At 40.0% G+C, this 21,711-nt stretch overlaps 1 protein-coding gene across 4 annotated transcripts in view; it reads right to left on the bottom strand.

The window, feature by feature from the left end:
• The window catches only part of SBF2 (SET binding factor 2), a 288,684-nt gene that overhangs the window by 127,469 nt on the left and 139,504 nt on the right, over positions 1-21,711 (bottom strand). The window lies entirely within an intron of this gene.

Genomic DNA, 21,711 nt, shown 5'->3' with positions numbered 1-21,711 from the left:
ACTTTTCTACCTAATAGGGTATGATCTTGGTAACCAGAAAAATAAGGTCTTCATTTCTGTAACACTCGAAGGGGGGGGGGGGGGGCAGTACAACAACAACAGGTTTGTCATCTGAAGTCAACTACAGTAAGCCTGCAGTTCACAAGTTCTACCCTCCTCCCAAGGTTTTTTTGGAGGACAAAGGCAGTACACTTGTAAGGCAACACTTACTGGAATAAAAAGAAAGGGAAAAAAAAGAAGAAATAAACCAATTTTTTTCTTTTTAAAATTTAAACTATTGAGCACTGATGATACAGTTTGTGAGGCTTTCAAAGGTTCACTAAGGAAATTAGTCTGGTTTTGCTGCATATTAATGGCTGCAGACAAAGCTTCAGTTTGTACTCCACAAAGGCATTTATCATTGTAGCTTAATCAGCATCAACATAATTTGATATTTAAGATTACTATTTTTAGCAACTCTCCCATGTATAAACTTGATGCCACTTAGAAGAATATTTAGCGCAAACCTGGTTTTATTACATTCCGCTAGTCGGTCTCTTAGATGTTTACTACATTTTAACTGGTCATGGAAGATGAATTTGAAATATTTGCTGCGATATGAATGCACCAGATGTAGCCCCAGCTTTGCTGAGTTAGACAAAAACATTGCTTTATTTGCAGAACTTAGGGAAGTGACCAAAATCAAGAGCATCTAAACACACCTCTCATAAATCAGCAGATCTTGTAAGCAATAGCAGGAAAAACAACAGTAAGGACACTGGGAAAGATCCAGCCTTCCCTGTGAGTTTGAACAGGGGCAAATGAAAGCCACCACCAAAGCAAGGAGAGAGGCTGGTGATACAGCAAGGAAAGCCCACTGGCCAGCTGCTCACATATGAGAAGGGATAAGAAACACTGTCTCTCCAGGCAATCCCTGTCACACGTCCAAGTTAGCAGGTCCTTGGAAAAAGCCAAAAAAGCCGCTGTGAACTGTGTGTATTACTGCTCTGCAGTCTAGCATTGGCTAAAATCCCTGTACAAGGAGCATCTCCGCAGGGCAGCAGAGAACCAAGTGCAGGATACAGATCCTCTGCACACCCTGTCTGCTCATCTGGGCGAAGTCCAAATGCGCACAAGAAATATGCAAGGGAAATACAAGATAGTTACCTAATGTAACTGACATAACTTTATATATGTTCTTAACTTCAAGCTGAACCTGGAATTTTCAATGGATTGAATCTCCATCTAAAAGTTATTTTCCGTGTCCTGAACGAATAAATAGCAGAAAGTCATCTCATCAAAACTGGTCACATTTCAGCAGAAACATAAAAAAGACACTAAGAATCTTGAGTGCTTGCATTTGAAAAAAAACTCTCTTCATTTCTGCAAGGTACCTAACAATACAAATGAATATATCACAATGAGAGTATTTGACTTGTCCTGTGTAATCAGAGCTCATATAAAAATACATAGATAACTTACAAGAAATGCAACACCAAAAAAAAACCGCCAAGAAACAACCAAGGTAATTTCTTTAGGTTATCTTTCACAAAAGCCAGTTTAAAGTGATAACTTCACTGGCTCTTACTCTTTTCTTTCCTTCATAGCCTGAGAAATATTAAGTTTATACCTAAAAAGATGTTCTGAAGTTTTGGGGGGTTTTGTTTTGGGTTGGTGGGTTTTTTTGTTTTGTATAATAGAAATGCTATTTCTGATCACGAGTACTGAGCAACCAATATTCTGATCACCAATATTGAGCAACTTCTTGAAAACAGGCTACTTAATTCGGAAACCCACTTGGACAGTGAAACCCAGGACACCCACTTTCACTGACTGAAAAAACTGTACAGCCCAGACAGCTTCTTTGGTACCAGTTGTTTTCCTTCCTTCTCTCCCTCCCTTTTTTTTTTTTTCAGATGCTTTGTATGCAATACAGAAGAATATAAAATAGATAAAATTAAGTGTACAATACAGACATCTAATCTGGAATTTTCTAATTTTCAAGAAGACAGCCACTAACTCAATACAAAATTATTGCCCCACACATACTTTGGAAAACATATTTTAAAGAATATGAGCAATATAATGACTGTGAAGGAAATTTTTATCTGATAGAATCAAACAAATTATAAATAATAAGACTTTTGATTACTTTCCTTTTGTAAGCCATTTAAAACCTCGATTAAATTATTTGACCAAGGCACCAAGGTGTTGTTTCAAGTCTTGCATGTTGTTTACCAAAAACAAACAGTTCCGAATAACAGCCTGAGCCCAGTTTCCTCATGCTACGAGACACAATCGTGTCTGTCTGTAACCTTGAACCATATACTGGTCTTCAGACTCCACACTACATCCGATGCTAATTTGTCAGGGCATAAATACACAACACAAAAAACAACAAACAAGCTGATCTTTACAGATTACTCTTTTGCAGTCTACGGACAGACAGACATCCTGTAAAATATTACACATATGCTGGAAGATTTTGAATGGAGGCTTCCTGACCTTCACTGTTTTTAAGTATTTAAAGAATCAGTAATTTGTACTAAATTATCTGACATCCTACATCAACAAATGTATCCTTCTGCCTGCTTCCTGTTGTTTTAAAATTTAAGTAATTATTTAATCACCATTAAAAAAAACAAACACAAAGTGTACTCTGCAAATTATTAACTGGCCTCTATATCGCATGAAATGAAAATATTATCACTAACTTCTTCAGACTTTTGTAAAGAGTTATAAACATAAGAATACATTATTACACCAATATGCCATTCCTGAATTATTGGATACAAGAGAAAACTTAACAGACAAAATAATCCACAACTTAGCCAGGCTAATCCAGGAAATGGCTCAACAGAGACTGAAAAGCCTTTCTGAAAGGCCACTGGAGAGTGCATAGTACAAGTTCTGTGCCAGGCAGTGTCAAGCTCTAAAGATAACTGGGAAAACAAAGCAGAGAAAAACAAAACTCTTTTCATTTTTATTTTTAGATGTAGCTGCATAGCACTGCTCATGAACAAAATACAAGCTTAACTAATAAATAAGAGGCAACAATTGTACTCAATACTCATATAGGTAATCCTTGCCAAACTGCATTCGTCAATCTAAAAATTACATGGTACCTCAAATCAGCTACACGCAGTTTAAACAGACCCCAAAAATTGCTATGTCACTCAGCTCAGGATCAATTCACATTTAGAAAACTATGCAGTTCCGTTATTAGAGTAGGACTGCACTGCACACCACATGATTAAATCATAGCCAGACTTGCTCACAAATGGGGAGCAATATAGCTGTGCCAGCAGAGAGTTTTGTGAGGGTTAATTTATCCTGCTTTTTGGCTGGGTAACAGAGAATGAGTCAGAAAAATGCCCAAGAGATTAATCTATTTGGTCTTTGTCAGACTAAGGAGGAAAAGAAGCAGTCTCTGAAGCACATAGCCTTCAGCAAAGACTCCCTCAAAGAATCAAACATTTCATGAATAAAGTATTCGTACTAATTTTTGAGCACACAGAAGCAAACATGGGTGTGATGCAGTACTGAAATCAAAACACATTTTTAGAGATAAACTTTTGATTTTGGAACTGAAGTGAAGGCAATTCAGTATCTGAACCATGAATACTGCGTGTTCTTTGTAAGAAGCAGGGCAGAACGAAGGCTTCTCTACAAACCAGCCTCTGGGGAGGGTGGGAAGAGGTAAGGAACATGAGGACCATACAAAAAGATTCTGGTATAAATGCCATAAAAGCCAACTGATCAATAAACAGCATATCAAAGAGACTGTGAAAACAAGTATACAGGTAAAAAGATCTCTTCAGCTGATGGATCAATATTCCTATGACTATTGCTCCCCCAAAGTCTAACATCAACTGTGTTGTGTCAACACTGAGTCAAGCAGATTGTTGTCATCCGAACACAAAATTACACAGGAACAAGGAAACAGGGATTAAGCACAGTATATGACCTACTTAGAAAGACACACGGTCATGTCTGTCATTTGTGTGTTGATATCACTTCATTATTACCAATTTTATTAAATCCCTCTGCAGACCTACTTAAGAGGAGCAGCAAAAGCCCTCTGGATTTCTTGAGCCTTCAAATACAACTCTGCCAATACACTGAGTGAACATGATCAGCAAATTTTTTTTCAGAGACAATGATACAGCTAAAGCAACCTGCTCTAGTTGAAGATATCCCTGCTTACTGCAGGGGTGTTGGGCTAGACGACCTCTAAAGGCCCCTCCCAACCCAAAGCATTCTATGATTCTATGATTCTAAAGACAATTAATAATGAAATATTTAGTTAATAAGCTCTTCATCACTGAAAGACAGAAGCGCAGAACCATTTCATATGCACAGTTTTAAAGCTATACACATCCAAAGTGAGACTGATAAGCTCAAGATTTGTATGTATGTGTTGAATTTTCTCAATAAAGCAGAAAAGACAACAGAAGCAAAACCAGACAAATAAAGCTTTCATATATAGAAAATACTCACATGGCAGGGAGGTAAATGCCAGAATTACATGATAGTAATACCTTTTGAATAATAAAAACATAACCTGCATAACATCTTTGTTGGAGATGCGGAGAGTGGGACTGAGTGCATCCTCTGCAAGCTTGCTGATGACACCAAGATGTGTGGTGCAGTCGGCATGCTGGAGGGAAGGGATGCCATCCAGAGGGACCTTGACAGGCTTGAGAGGTGGGCCTGTGTGAACCTCATCAAGTTCAACAAGGCCAAGTGCAAGGTCCTGCATATGGGTCTGGGCAATCCCAAGCACACATACAGGCTGGGTGGAGAATGGATTGAGAGCAGCCCTGAAGAGAAGGACTTTGGGCTGTTGGTTGACATGAAGCTCAACATGACCTGGCAGTGTGCACTCACAGGCCAGAAGGCCAGCTGCATCCTGGGCTGCATCAAAAGCAGCGTGGCCAGCAGGTCAAGGGAGGTGATTCTGCCCCGCTCCTCCACTCTGGTCAGACCCCACCTGGAGTCCTGTGTCCAGCTCTGGAGGCCTCAGCACATGAAAGACATGGAGCTGTTGGAGTGGGTCCAGAGGAGGGCCACAAAAATGATCAGAGGGATGAAGCACCTCTCCTGTGAGGACAGGCTGAGAGAGTTTGGGCTATTAAATGTTGGGTTTGTATTTTTTTCTTTTTTTATCTGAACACACATGAAAACCAAATTCCAGTAAAGAATAAAAGCCAAGACAATGTCAGTCAAAGTAGGTTTGCATATAAAATTAAATTCACAGCTGTTAAGGGGGAGATAATCTTCACGCAAATCAAAGATGGGGTTAATTTTTTTCTCCTACAGGGAGGGTGGCAAGAAATACGTCTCAATATTGAACTGCCAGTTTAAAACAGAAGTTTATGCTCTCTTACTGTCTGTCCCTATATGCATGCAGTCATTAACATTTGAGTAATAGTCTATTCTGCTGAAATATTATTTATGATCACACCTCACTTCACATCTCAGTTACTGCTTAGTTACTTGGATATCTAGTAAGATACCTAAAATAGAAAGCTATTTAGTTTGGATGTTTATCCCACAATCTAGTATTCCAGCCCTGAGAAAGTCGTAAGTAGAGATAAACAGTAATCCTGTACACGACTAATATTGGGTTATACAGAAATTCTGTGAAATCCTCATAGGCCTGCATTAACCAAAACTCAATGAAAGAATTTTGTAAAAGAATTTTGAGTGGACTGGGGTAACGGATACATACTAATGAATTGAAATGCTGTCCAATTTCCCTAAGTAGAGGTGGAAGAGTGATACTGATATGTTCCTACATTTTTAGAATTTTTCATGGGTGACTTTCTTCTTTAGAACTGCCCCTTTAAGAAAAATGAAATTTTTGTTTGCACCAAATATTTTGTGAAACCTTCTCTCCCACATACATCGAAAGGTATGTTGGAAAAATAAGCACATGCTATAAAATATATTTATAGCAGTTGAATTAGCCAAAATTAACTTTCTTTATTCTGATATCAAACCTAAAATCATAATTTGATATGAAGGAGAAATTATCTGCAGCTGCTGATTTATTTAAGTAAACAAAAACAGATACTGCAGTTTATCAGCTCTCCAAATTGATTCATAGATTGTAAACTGTCTGCAAGTAAAGGAGGATTTCTGTTAAGCCACCAACAGACATTTTAAACTTCAGAAAGAACATTAAAAAATTTCAAACAACCCAATTTGTTTTTAAAATTTCATGTTAGAAATCAGGAAAATTATTACAGCAAAGAAATATTAACGTTTCTGGCCACAGATTCAAAGCCATGGTAGGATGAATGGAAAGCAAAGTTATAACCATGACTTTTTAGAGACTACTGGAAATTATTCTGCATACAAGCTAGGTAGAAAATGTATGTTATCTAATAGGGAACCTGCAAATCAAAATTAAATTACTCATTGTCAATCTCGACTACTCAAGAACTGTCTCTGAATAAGGCTTTAACAACTTTTACATGTTAATGACAGCCTTTTTATGGGACTTAGCCACGTTAGCTAGGTAGCAACAGAAACCTGGTATAGTGATGCCCACTTCCAGATACCAGCATATCATAAATCCTGACTTGAAACATTGATCTTTATTTACTTATAAGCACAACACACAAACCAGAATTTCTGAAAACACAAAGGTATATGCAAAAGTATGCTCACAGGTAGATTTAACTTTCAATAACACAAGAAGCATATGAAAACATCTAATGACTTTTTCCCGTGATGGTGGATATTTTTGTCTTCTTTGCAGCTACATATAAAACAGCAAGTCTCGAGTGATTTAAACCAAACTAGAATGACTAATTCCAGATAAACACATTTCTTATTTATTTACATAAAATTTTAAAAGCGTGTATTTCACCTATAGCTAAGAAAAAAGCCAACCGATAAGTAAAATAGAGAATTAAACCCACAAAATAATGAGTAGCTGCAATACGAAAAAGAACAGTGCAACATATGGGAAAGACTGCCATATGTAATGGATTGTAAATTATTCTTCATGGAAATACCGCAAATTAAATCCTGATGGAGCAAATGGATACTCTTAATTTGACTGGATCCATTTAAACCAGAAAAACGTTCTTTAACAAAACGTCCTTTGACAAAACAACGCAGAGCAAGAGTAATACCATTATGATCCTTAGAAAGAAAATATGTAAGAATGAGAAGAATATTGTCATTCTTGAACTGTACACAGGAAAAATGGCCAAGGATACACAAGAAACTGCAAACGGATCTGTTTCCTGCCTAAGGACTACAAAGTCTTTCTCAAGGGACATAAGAACTGAAGCATTATATTAACAGAATCAAACAAATGCAAAGACAACAAGAACAGAGGTGGCTGGACCAGGATATTCTGTTAAGAGTTATCTTCAGACGCTGTAGGTTCACACTCATGGAGCATAAAACCACAGATTCAGTTCAGGAAACTGCGAAACACCATAACCGTGAAAAGTGAAAGAAGGAGCTTTATTATCTTAATAGATCATTTTTAGATTCTCTGCAAAATGGAGTAATCTTTAAAAAGTCTTTCTTTGTAAAATCGTCTATTTTCCTGACCTTCTGAGATACTGATAACTGAGCCCACATTGCAACTAAGCAGCAATAATTTAAACATGATTTTACACAAACAAATGGAATGAAATTTCCATAGAACTGTTTTTTCTTTCCTCTTCAGCACAAGTATTAAAACTGAAGCTCTGAAATTTAAAGATTTGCAAGGTCCTATGACTTCACTGCTATCAAGTTTGCCTTGGAATAACAAGAAAAGCTATTTCTGCATTCATACCAGCAAAAGCAGAAAGAAAAGTAATCTGTTCCAAGAGGATCTGTTTCAGTATTTTATATAAGCAGAGGTAAGCCTCTTTTGCCTTTTCTGAATTTTTTCTTTTTTTACTAGACATTTGCTTTTTGGTCTTTACATTTCTCACATCTCTGGAAAACAAGAGTTTGTTTTCACTGTTCTGTGAAGTGTTTTCTGAAGTCTACTAAAAAATAGGGGAGGAAGGGGTCCGAAGTCACAATGCTCAAGCCATCGCATCCAACTGGGAAGTAAGTGTAACCAGTCAGAGCAGTGACAATTGTTCCTTAGCTGCCTCCCAGTTTGAGAACCAGAAGACCAACCACCTTAAGGGTGGGCATGGCTTTGGCAGATCCTCTTTCATCCCTCCAGGGAAATCAGCACGCTCAATTACCTCTCTGAAATGCCTCTACACCAATGCATGCAGCATGGGGAATAAACAAGAACTAGAGATCTGCGTGCGATCACAGGGCCAGAGACATGGTGGGCAGCTCGCATGACTGGAATGCTGTCACGGATGGCTACAAACCTTTTAGGAAAGACAGGCCAACAAGGAGAGGTGGTGGAGTTGACCCAGCAACTGGAATGTATCGAGCTGTGCCTTGGGGTGGATGAAGAAGAGTCAAGAGCTTATGGGTGAGAATTAAGGGACAAGCTCATATGGGTGACACCATAATGGGTGTTTACTACAGGCCACCTGACCAGGAAGAGGAAGTCGATGAGGCCTTCTACAGACAGCTGAAATGAGCCTCACGATCACAGGCCCTGGTTCTTATGGGGGACTTCAGTCACCCTGGTATCTGCTGGAAGACCACACAGCAAGGCACACACAGTCCAGGAGGTTCTTGCAGAGCATTGACGATAACTTCTTTCAGTGGTGCCCAGTGACAGGACAAGGGGCAATGGGCACAAACTGAAGCATAGGAAGTTCCACCTGAACATGATGAAGAACTTCACTCTGAGGGTGATGAAGCACTGGAACAGGCTGCCCAGGGAGGTGGTGGATTCTCCTTCTCTGGAGATATTCAAGACCCGCCTGGACAAGGTCCTGTGCAGCCTGCTCGAGGTGACCCTGCTTTGGCAGCAGGGTTGGGCTAGATAACCCACAGAGGTCCCTTCCAACCCCTACCATTCTGTGATTCTTGACACAGGTGGTGGAGGAGCCAATAAGGAGAGGTGTGCTGCTGGACCTTGTGATGACAAATAGAGAATGAATGGTTGAGGATGTGGAGACTGGAGGCAGCCTTGGCAGCAGTGACCGTGAGATGGTGGAGTTCAGGATCCTGTGTGGACAAAGCAGGGCAATAAGTAGGATCACAGCCTTGGATTTCAGGAGAGCTAACTTTGGCCTCTTCAAGAACCTACTTGGAGGAATCCCATGGGTGAGGGCTTGTTCTGGTTTGGCAGCGGCCGTCAACAAAAGTGCCACGCGGCCGCCCCTCCCCCCGCCGGGGTGTGGAGGAGAATGGAAAGAAACAGCAGAAAACTGGTGGGTCGGGATAAGGGCAGTTTAACAGAACAGCAAACAAAGGCAACAGGAACAACAACGACACAGATAAGGAGAAAACACAACACAAACCGCAAGACCTACAGAGCCGTTCTCCCGGACCGAACTGGCACCGCGAGCTCCCAAGCCACGAGTGAGTTCCCACCGCCCAGCTCCCCCCTACTGGAACCCAGCATGACAGCACATGGTGTGAAATACCCTGTTTTCTTTGGCCAGGTGGGGTCAGCCCTCCCCGGCTGTGCCCCTTCCTGGATTCTGGTGAAAATTAACCCTGTCCTGGCCGAACCCAGGACAGGGCTCTAGAAGTTCAGGGGGGTCCAAGAGAGATGATCGCTATATAAACATCACTTCCTCCATGCTCAGGATCAGTGCATCCCCATGAATAAGAAATCAAGCAAAGGAAGCAGGAGACCCGCGTGGATGAGCAAGGAGCTTCTAGCAAAACTCAAATGGAAGAGAACGGTCCACGGAATGTGGAAAGAGGGACAGACCACTTGGGAGGAGTACAGGAACATTGTCAGAGCATGCAGGGAAGCAACAAGGAAGGCTAAGCCCCACCTGGAATTAAATCTGGCAAGGGAGAAAGGAAGACCTGGCCTTCGTTGAGGAGGACTGGGTTAGAGATCATTTCAGTAAACTGGACACCCACAAATCCATGGGTCCTGATGGGATGCACCCACGAGTATTGAGGGACCTGGCAGATGTCATTGTTGAGCCACTCTTCATCATCTTTGAAAGGTCCTGGAGGACAGGAGAGGTGCCCGAGGACTGGAGGAAAGCCAGTGTCACTCCAGTCTTCAAAAAGCACAAGAAGGAGGACCCAGGGAACTACAGACTGGTCGGCCTCACCTCCATCCCTGGAAATGGGATGGAACAGCTCATTCTGGATGTCATCTCTAAGCAAGTGTAGGGAAAAAAGGTTAGTTACCAGGAGTAGCCAACCAAGGGGAAATCATGCTTGACCAATCTGATAGCCTCCTGTGATGGCATGACTGGCTGGGTGGATGAGGGGAGAGCAGTAGATGTTGTCTCCCTCGACTTCAGCAAGGCTTTTGACACTGTCTCCTATAAAACCCTCATAGGCAAGCTCAGGAAGTGTGGGCTAGCTGAGTGGTCAATGAGGTGGACTGAGAACTGGCTGAATGGCAGAACTCAGAGGGTTGTCATCAGTGGCACAGAGTCTAGCTGGAGGCCTGTAACTAGTGGGGTTCCCCACAGGTCAGTAGTTGGGACCCAGTCTTGTTCAATTTATTCATCAATGATCTGGATGAAGGGACAGAGTGTACCTTCAGCAAGTTTGCTGATGACACAAAGCTGGGAGAAGTGGTGGATACACACCAGAAGGCTGTGCTGCCATTCAGCGTGACCTGGACAGGCTGGACAGTTGGGCGGACAGAAACCTCATGAAGTTCCACAAGGGCAGGTGCAGGGTCCTGCACCTGGGGAGGAACAACCCCATGCACCAGTACAGGCTGGGGGCTGACCTGCTGGAAAGCATCTCTGTGGAGAGGGACCTGGGTGTCCTGGTGGACAACAGGTTAACCATGAGCCAGCAGTGTGCCCTGGCTGCCAAGGCGGCCAATGCTAATCCTGGAGTGCATTAAGAAGAGTGGGGCCAGCAGGTCGAGGGAGGTTCTCCTCCCCCTCTACTCTGCCCTAGTGAGGCACCATCTGGAGTACTCTGTCCAGTTCTGGGCTCCCCAGTTCAAGAAAGACGAGGAATTACTGGAGAGAGTCCAGCGGATGGCTACGAGGATGATGAGGGGACTGGAGCATCTCTCCTACAAGGAAAGGCTGAGGGAACTAAGCTTATTTAGCCTGGAGAAGACTGAGAATGGAATCTTATAAATGCCTGTAAATATCCTAAGGGTAGGTGTCAACAGGATGGGCCCAGACTCTTCTCAGTGGTGCCCAGCGACAGGACAATGGGCAATGGGCACCAACTGAAGCACAGGAGATTCCATCTGAACATGAGGAAGAACTTCTTCCCTCTGAGGGTGACAGAACACTGGAACAGGTTGCCCAGGGAGGTGGTGGAGTCTCCTTCTCTGGAGATATTCAAGACCCGCCTGGACAAGGTCCTGCGCAGCCTGCTCGAGGTGACCCTGCTTCGGCGGGGGGGTTGGACTAGATGACCCACAGAGGTCCATTCCAACCCCTACCATTCTGTAATTGTGTGATTCTATGTAAAATAGAGAATTACTCTCTTCTCAAATATCCCAAACGAAATTTTCACTTAACAGCTTAAGAAATTTCCCTCATTGTTATAAGTAACGTAACAGTAATATATGATTTTATTCTTTTTCATCTTATTTCAAAAGCTTCCATTTAAAAACCAGCTCATTAACCACAGCACTTTATCAAATACACAGCTTTAGGTTTCTTCACTTTAACAGTAGCATTTACTTATATCACATAACTTTTCTTTCTGAGATTTATAATTTGCATAAAATGAACTACTGCATATTTTGTCTCATTAAAAGAGGCATTAGTAATACTAGTTTGGTCTGGAGAAAAAGTAAGCAAGCATCTTACTTGTTGTTTCACAGAACAGTGAAAATGACAAGAAGTACTGGTCACCGCCTCCCAAAATATTTCAGAATCCTGTCTGCTGCTGCCTGGCATCACAGCACCAGCATTGCACTGGTAATAACACAGCTCTCGGTGTACCCACACACACCAAGCAAGTGTAAAAACACTGAGAAGCAGGTACTGAAGGAATAGTTTGACATTATCTGACTGTAAGGTGCTCTAATGGCTGTCATTGAAAGGTATGGTCTTATCCCACCCACAAGCTGCTGCTGCTGCTTTCTTTACAGCTGCATTAAAGCTCATAAGAGTCCTAGGTGAGCTAGTTCAAGCTGGAAGAGGGATGTATCTGTTCTTGTGGCAGCACTTGGCTATTGGATCAATTTAACCACAGCATCAAACCACAACCTGAGACTTCTGACAGAAAACAGATGTGACCTTCCCTCCTTCCACCCTCTAAATATTTTCTCTTAACTTGGTAAGATAAAATAGCTCAGCATGGGTAAGCCAAGGCCCACTTCAGTACCGGGGATGAGGCAGGACTGTGCAACTGAAAACAGACATTCCCAAACGGGATTGGCTGCCAGGCGGTTTATGCTGCTGTGGAAACGAAGCCTCAGTGACTGTTCACAAAGCGAAGTTACTTGGGATCACAGAAGAGTCCCTATACAAAATTCACTATCACAATATCCCTTTATCTCCAACAGTATTTAAAAGAACACTTTCTTTTTGTTTTGCTGTTGCAGCAGTAAGGGCCCATTAGCAGTAAATACTACATCAAATCCCTTGGTATTCTATTTGTTCTTTGACAGACTAGACAAATCTACTTGGAAAGCTTGAACGGCAAATTCTCTTTTGCTGGGTTATAGAGCTAATCACAGTTCACTGGCTATTGGGATTTAAGATGAAACTACAACATAAGCCAGCAGCATCCACTCATTCAACATGTGGTGCAGGTTCCATAGGCTGGACAGTACACAATTTACTAAGATCAAAGACTGATTAGAAGTTTCTTGGTTATATACTTCAATAAAACTGTATTAATTTAATAATACAGGCTGTTAAATTCCAACAAAGGGTATATATGTTCCCATCACACGATATATAACATCTCATGGAAAGAAAAGATATTGAGTGAGTTGGGTAAGAAGTATTTAAACAACCTGGCAGAGGTAAAAAAAGTTCTGGTTCATACCATTGAAGCCTCATAACAAATATGAGATGTGGAAAGGGCACCACATCAATGCTTAGTGCATCTCGCAGTTATCGGTGTTACTGTGCTGAAAATGCTGCATTTGGTCATTTCATATGCTGTGCAGATTAAATCTCTCATTGCTTAGCTGCCCTTACATTATTTCTGAATATAATGAAGTATTAAAATAGAAATTCTTGCTCTATGTTGAGGACACTAGGATTTTCTTAGTCAACAAGGTAAAGCCAGCTCACGTGCTGTCTGTGCAGTGACCCTTTCATAATGTTTCCCAGCCATACAAACACACACATATATTTATCAGGAATGTCTTTTCCCATTTATACAGTAATTCAATACAGTCATCTGTTGGCATAAAGTTCAGAGGCTGAACATTGTATCTCCCCTAAAGCAGAATTAAAATAATAAGAAACTATTACATACAGAAAATATTCCTCAAAGTGTCAACAAATGTAGTCAAAAGCAAAAATTCTGGGTAAGTTAACATATCCTGGATTTAGAAATATGGGACTGAAGGGTCTATAAACAGGGAAAGAGTCCAGCCTTTTATCATCATGACTATATCAGACAGTCCCAAATTGATCAAGCTTCATCTTAATACAGTGATACTGCTTGTCATTACTACTCACAACAGGAGGTGTTTCAGAATTTTTCTCCCCCTATAGTTAGAAATCACTTTTAATCTTCCAGCCTTAATTGATTCATGACCTTATTATATTAGTTTGTTCTTGATGCTCACCATTTTCTGTAGCTTAAGCAGGTGTATCCACAAACTCCTCTCTCTGAACAATGTTAGTATAAAAATCAGCAAATCGTAACACGTATGTTCCATGATATGGAGCAAAATAAAAGGATAAAATACAGCAGAAAAACCTACATTCAAAAAGAAGCCTTTAAAAGCCAATATGAGTAATAATGTGATCCCTACTTTAAATACTCTTTTCAGATTTTGGCTTATTTTTGGGATTTATGCTTTCTAAAGGCGGCTACACTTTTTAAGCAGTAGAACTACTTTTACTTTCATTTAGAATAAAAACATAAAGCATAGCATGTCCTACAAGTATTGTCAGTTTAAAAACTAGCTATCATGAAAGTTAGCTAACCTGAGGAACACCATAATTCAGTTCTTACCTTTTTGATTGGATAGGTATTTTCTAATAAGCATGGTAAAATTAATTATATTTTAATGTTATTATATAATCTTGTAAAATTTGCACAGAAGTTACATGAAAATGAGAATGCTATTTACAATGACTCATTGGTTGAAGTTTTTTAAGTATAAAATGTCAAATATTATCTAAAAATTCTTCATCACAGTAGTAGGAGATTCTGACTCTATTTCCTATTGTTTTCCTGACATGGTTCCACAGATCCTGACGTCATTCCATGCAAGATCCATCTGCCTTAGGAACTATTTGAGGTATATCAGATGAGAGTGCAAATCTATAAAATAATAACTGTCACTATAAAGTAAAGTCAAAGAGACTTTAATAAGTAGCCATGAATATCCCAGTTCAGCAAGACACTAGGCTGAAAAACAGCTCTAGACTCAGGTCTCTTGAGAGAGCTGACCAAGAATGGGCTGAGCTATATAACAAAGCTGACTGTTACAGATTAAGCCATGTGCCAAAATACTACGTTTACAGACATTAAACGAAGAGCTTCTCACATATTTTCGACCACAGTCTGAAGAAGTACTCAAAATCCCAAACATTAATACACATCAGTTGTTCCTCAATCCATGTCTGCACGATCAACCTGATCTAACTCTAAAGTTGGTCTACTTACGAGTACGGGATTGGACCTTTTGACTTACTGAGGTCCACTACAACCTAAATTATTTACAGTTCTACAGAAGCTCCTCCATCAAGGTAAGAGTGAAGGAATTCGGCCACCTGTCCCCTCTGTGAAGGAGTAATTGCAAGCTCACTTGAGACAACCAGCTTTACTTTCCCCAAGTGCAAACTATTGCAGACAACCTTCCACTGACCAGGATTGCCAAGTGCTGTAGGTTCACATACCATAAATGTCCAACCTCGCTGTGTACTGGGGTAACAGAGGAAATTTCTGGTTTTGATCATTCTTTAAAAGAAAAAAGGTAAAATTTATTTTAAGTTATGAACAATAATATAAACAGAAGTAATTAGCAGCTAAATAGACATTATGTTCTGTTGCTTACCTCATGTTTTTTTATGAATAATTATCTCAGTGTTTAACTACAGACCAAGTACATCTATTTTACTGGAAAAACAAGCTAGCAGCAAGCGTCATTGCTATATCACCCCACTAGCCAACATGTACCCTTTGACTTGCAGTTAAGACAGCATTGAGTTATTCTGTGTTGAACTCTACTCTCTTGTGAACTGAGGAATTATTTAATTAGTTCCATTCTGAGTACAGGAAGTGAAATACTTTTAATACAATTGGGATCTTTGTCAAATGACACTGAAGTCCAGAATGCAGTTCCTCTAATTGACTTACATATTCTAAAAAGCTAAAAGAACCAGCAACAGAAAAAGTCAGACTATCTGTGAAGGAGCAACAAAGTAGTTTATGCTCGCTCAGCAAGAAGAAAGTCAAATTCTTGTGTCACTGAGAAGGGAGATTGAAACCAATCTCACAAGCATATAACTGCACAATTGGGTTGTGCTTCTGGGAGAGGCAAAATATCTGCAAAATCCTTCCTACCGACTATCAGAAATGCAAAATGGTGTTTGGAACCAATAATTCCAGAAAATCACCACCTTGGTATTTAAGCCCTCTCTTATCAAAAAAGAAAAAATGAAGCTACGGACTTATGTTGGAGGACACCTGGGGCAGTGTCTTATGATCTCGCATGAGAGCGCACTCTTCTCCCAAGCACTCAGGTTCTCTTGCTCTTATGCTACATGTGACACTAACTTTTCAGCCTCTCCCCTACATAGGATGCAGTTTAACAGCCTTTTGAATCACTCACCTTTGACAACACCGCTAATACTGCACTCTTTCGGTATGTGTGTGTCTACTAATTTGCACCCTAAATTGTAACAGTCAGCAGACTACAGCATCCTTCAGGAAAGCAAAATACCTCACACTTGAAAATCTCTCCTGTCTAGTGGTGTTGAGCTCTGACTCAGCACGGTGATTCTTCATACTTAGAACTGAAACAAAGAATTACAGATGATCTTCTGTTGCGGAGGATGAACCGGACTCGACACGACGATCAATGTGATCAGGTACAAGCCGTTTATTAGCCCCAGATAGCTCACATTTATATTCCCCATTACATACGCGGCGATCTCTCATTGGCAATAATCAAATTAAATCACATAGCAACCCGATTATGATTGGTGTGCATTACTTGTTCACGCACTGTGCTCGTGGCCTTCTTGCAGGTGGCAAGTTCCGCTTCAGTATCCTGGACTGATTTTCTTTGCATTCATTTCCTTGTTTATACCACCATTTGACCTCTAGATGCCCTTGCGGCCTTATGCTAAGGCTCTGCGGCCTTATGCTAAGGCTTCATGGCCTCATAGAGAAAATGCTGGATTGCTCACATGTCCCCAGTCCTTTAATGCTTCATCCTCCACAATCTTCACCAGATCATTTCTCTGTATTCTCCATAGGTCAACAGTTGCTGTACTGTGGGATGTTTATCTTTGTGATACATAAACAATGGTGCTCCAGTAGCTCACATCGTAATTTCTGAGGTAGTGCACTGGGAGGTAATAAAGCGTTGGAAAGGTTGTTAACAGACAAAGTCCGCTTTATTGTAGCATGCTGAAAGTCTGACCAGTGTGTGTATTTTAAGATCAAGAAAGATCTCTTCCTCATGATTAAACTATACCAGGCAGGTAGAGCTGCATGTCTGCATCTTTCGTAGGGCTTTCAAACCTTGATTTTTAGTATAAAAGGGATCAAAACTTATTGTGAGCAACTAATATCAAAGTATCTACTTTCTCAAGACTTTTGGAAGGTAAACAGTGAAAACTGAAGAACTATCAGCTGCCAGGGACCAGCAATGGCACACTGCTCCACAACAGAAGGCAAGGCAGGTGCAAAGTACGGAAACAAGGTGGGAAGGGGCAGCGTCCTCACCAACAAGCGGTGGAGTCCCACGGTACCCAAAGAAAGATGAGGTGGGTAGGTCTGCTGAGAGCAGCCAGGTTCAGCCAAAAATTGAGACAGCCAGACAAGCTCGTACTGATGAGGAAGGTCTAAGGTCAAGACAGGAAATCAAGTCAACACGGCAGGGTCAGGATCAGGTCCAGCCATAGCAGCCAGGTTGGTCACAGTGATCACCAGGCAAGTCCACAGAAGAAGGCCTGAGATCAAGCCAGGATATCCAGTCCATGGGTAAGGGTCTGGCTCAGAGAGGTATGTTGCCAGGCACAAGCATCGCTGCAACATAGCTCAGTCAAGGACCAATGGCATGGCCTGAGCTTGAATGCAGCATTCAAGTGAAAAGGTCAACAGGCCTCTCCTTCTTGTATCTCTCACACAGCTCTTTCCTCAGCAGTCTGAATCAAGGTTTCACAGCTGCGCTATATCAATGCTGACCTTGAGCACAGGCAGCTCAACCCTGCAAGGAGGCGTTCGGGGAGCAGCTGACACACTCAGGGCCCTGACATCAGCTTTCAAAGGAAATACTTACAAGAACCAAGGACAGAGCCTGCCGAACTACCAGCCTAAGCAGTGATTTCAAGTCTTCTGAGAGCAAAATGTATGCTGAATGTTACTGGCACAACTACAGAACCATGTAAAAAAAATCTGGGTTTTAATAAGTTAAGCAAAACTGCAAAATGCAAGTCTGTCCGTTTAAAATTCCTCTGCATGTACGAATATCTACTTCCAAATAGAGATGGAGCAGCATACCTTCATTAAAAAATAATTAAAATAATGCTGTTGCAATTAAGATCTTTCCCCCAAACAAGTTTCTGAATACAGAAAACAATTTGAGTATATTAATTATCAAAACAAAAATATTAAAACAATCATTCTTCATTAATTTCTAATAAATCAAATGGCTGAAAAAGTGAGAAAATACAGCATTTCTTTTGCTTCTGTACACTTTGACAGTTCACCCAAAAAAATTATAAACAGCTATGATAGTTAATATATGATCCCATCACTTTGTTATGAATGGATTTATCACTGTATAACAGTAATGGGTTTTGGCTCTGTGACTATTTAAAACGATAAAAATCACTGTCAATGTCCCACCATGGAAATACGGAAAATAATTTACTTCTATTTGCTTGCTTAGTGTTAATTAATTTTAAACAGCTCTCTGTGGTACCAGAGAAGTATCTGCTCTGGTGCAAAAGAAAGGCAGGAACACACAAATTGGGAGAAAGGGCAGATAATACTCCAAACTTATCAGTCTCAAGTCACAGTGATGAATGTTGGAACTGAATAGTCATATTAAAAAAATACGTGTTATCAGTACTATTATTACTGGAGTGGAGCATTTTGAACTGCTTGTACTGAAGTATTTCCCTGCTTACCAACTCTGCCATCATCACACACATCTGCCCTAGTATATACATTTTGTGCAACTGTAACAAACTTTAGAAGTTGAACCAGCTAATCACTTCTGACGTCTAGCATTACCGATTTTCAATGACACTGCAGTCCTCAAATATATTATTTATAAAGTACTTGCTTTAGAGGCTTCATATACTGCCTAATGGTATACGCACAATTTCTAGATTTAAAATATTTTAAGATAAGTAATAGGGCTGAAGGATAATGATGTTTAACATATAAGTTACATACTAGGTTGGACAAACAAAAGACAAGCTTGCCAAGCAACCTGGCTCAACCTAGCATTACCATTCACCTTCATCCTGTTCCATTTATTTAAACGCTATTCTACACAGCCCTGAATTCAAAAGCAACCTTACCTCATGTCCTCATCCAGAAGATTCAAAGTAGAATTTACTTCAAAGTTTCATTTTCACAACTTGAAAAATTACTTTCTTTGTAACACTGAAAGTCAGTCTAAGTTCTACTGAAAATACTCGAGTGATGAATTAAAGATATGAGGGGGAAAACCAGCACAAATTAAATGGAACAGAGTAAATACAGGGATAGGAAAACAGCCCAAACAAAAGACTAAAGCAGAAGGAAAAGAAGGAAAAGACTTTTGTCTTCAATTAAGCGTTTGGAAAGTAGGGGGAATCATTAATTCTTCAGGAAAACAGATTTTCATAATTGTTCTGCTCAGCTTAGCAGTGTGATTCTTGCTACCAGTCCTTGAAACATGCAAAAATTGAAAGTCCTGGTTAAACCTTAGGTTCTTGTTTTGCTGCTCAGGTCCCTAATATAATTTCGAATCTTAGGTTCTTTGGAAAAAACTACGGCTGGGGAGATGGAGGTGTATGTCCCAGACACAAATGACTGAATATGGCAGTGCTGAACAACCATACTGCCAGCAGAATGGAGTAGCAAGTAGGGTTGGAGTTTGGAGAAATGAAAACAGCTTAAGGGAGAAACATACGAATGTATTGTTAATAAAGTGAGAGAGAACAGAAAGATAACCAAAATCTCCTTTGAACCTGAAGCAGGCTACTCTGTTCTGAAGCTTTTATAGATACCTACCATCTTACTAGCAGACAAGAAGAAACAGCAGAGTACTGGAAGTCTTCTAGTTACCACAGATGATTTTTAAAAGTAACTTTATGGTTACTGGTTTTCCAGCTAAACCTTGCTGATGAAGTAATTTTTAGGTGTAGTGATCGAGCCACATGCGTGGCTTTTGTCAAATTATTCCCATATATTATTTTTTTTTAAATAAAAAAAAAGAAAGTATGATTTGAAATGTCAAACACCGCTGTTCCTTACTATTGAGCTTAAACCTTTGGGGATGCTTTTCCCAACCGTAGTTTAATACCTAAGTAAAAATAAGGTCTATTTCCAGATATGCTGTGAATTTGGTAATACAGGGAGGGTCATCTGCTGACACAGTATTATCCTGCCAAGCAGAAAAATCATGATGAGACTACTATTGCACAATATTTCTCAAAATAAATGTTGAAATTACTTCTGTATCTATTCGTAGTGGTAAATTTTGTCTTGCTGCCCATCTTCTTCAAGAAAGAGCTATTTTTAAAAAGGTGATTTATACAGTTCACGAATTTTTTTCTAGCTACTCTTCAATTTTCTATTAATAATTTAAATTGGATTCAGTGACTTGTGCCAGAAGAGAAATAACCGAACATGCTGTTACTTGACAAAGAGTCTAGTCAACATTTGTGTCCTGAACACAAGCATTTGATGACATAACAGCTGTCATTAAAGTAACTATCCAACACCACACTGGACAACAGAAGTAGAATGCTTTGGCCCAAGTTGGCAGAGACAAATACACATTAAGCGCTATGATCTCCAGAGGAAATAATGAGGCCTTATCTTAGAAAAATTAACTTTTTCAAAGGGATGAGCTAATAGGTTCTACCACATCCTTCTGGAATCACTGGCTGTAACTCTTCATAAGACTACATGAGAAATGAGAATAAACAAGAATTTATTTAATCTGTTCGTATTTCCAGATCCTCTTTCTATACTCCACAACCACTGCAAACAGACATATGTAGCTATGTTAACAACTGTTTTTCAGTAAATCCAAACAGAAGTTTAGCATTAACAAACCTTGGCCTTAAGAAGACAATGACAGTCCACCACCTACATGTGAAAGGAACTGTGCTATTCTGTAAAGTGATGTACATTATGAAAACACAAACATTTTTAAATTTGTGTCCTCAGCACAATGGTAGAATCACCTTGTATTTCTATATCCCCAGATACTTAGACACAAAAACTTTGAAAGGGACATCAGCTGGGAACAGAGAGTCACATTTACAAAAGAAAAAAAAGAAGATAAAAAAGTAAAAAAAAAAAAGTGGTAAGAAATAGGAGATGGGAAAAGTAAGTCTCTTTTGCAAAGGGTTCAAGTAGCTTCTTAAAAAATTAAAAAAAAAAAAAAAACAAATCTACTGCCAACTTATTTGCCCATTCCTTAACTAATTTCAGGCAAGTTCGCAAGCAACTACTACTGTCCTCATCACACCAAAGAACAGGAGAGAGACAAAAAGAGGACCTACACAAGATCATCAGCACAGCTCTTCCCAGGAGTTTCGATAATCTTGTGAAGAGGAAAATTATGCCACAACAGATAAGAAGAGGTATTGAGATAATTATTTGTTTCCAACAAGCTTGTTATGATCTCTTCAGGGAAACAGGATGCAAGCCTATAGCTTGTCTTTGTGAAGATTTGCCAAGTTTTATGATCACATACTTCCTTCAGTCTCTCTCTTCTTCAGGCCAGCTGAAATGTCACTAATCAGAATTGTGAGCAATAACCAAGTTCTCCTAGCACAATCTAGGAGTCCTGGTTACACTCCAAACTTCAGTACTCTCCAGTCATATCTTTAGGAGGTTACATGACATCCATCTGTACACATTTACCCATTAATAAAATGTGGTTAATAATATTAACTTCATCCTATGTGTGTGAAATAAAATTTAAGTTCTCATATGGCAGTTTTATAATTCAGTTTTATACACAATGAGTGGAATTAAAAAAAGCTCACTCTGCAAACACGCTCTCATTAGGAAACTAATAGGAAAAAATTATTAATTAGACCCTTACCCATGGCTGCTACAAGTCTGGGCGTCAAAGTCACT

The sequence above is a fragment of the Opisthocomus hoazin genome, chromosome 7, assembly GCF_030867145.1.
Source record: "Opisthocomus hoazin isolate bOpiHoa1 chromosome 7, bOpiHoa1.hap1, whole genome shotgun sequence".
In the NCBI taxonomy this organism is placed as follows: Eukaryota; Metazoa; Chordata; class Aves; order Opisthocomiformes; family Opisthocomidae; genus Opisthocomus; species Opisthocomus hoazin.
The sequence above is the reverse complement of the archived record's forward strand: the minus strand, read 5'-3'. Positions and strand labels throughout refer to the sequence as shown.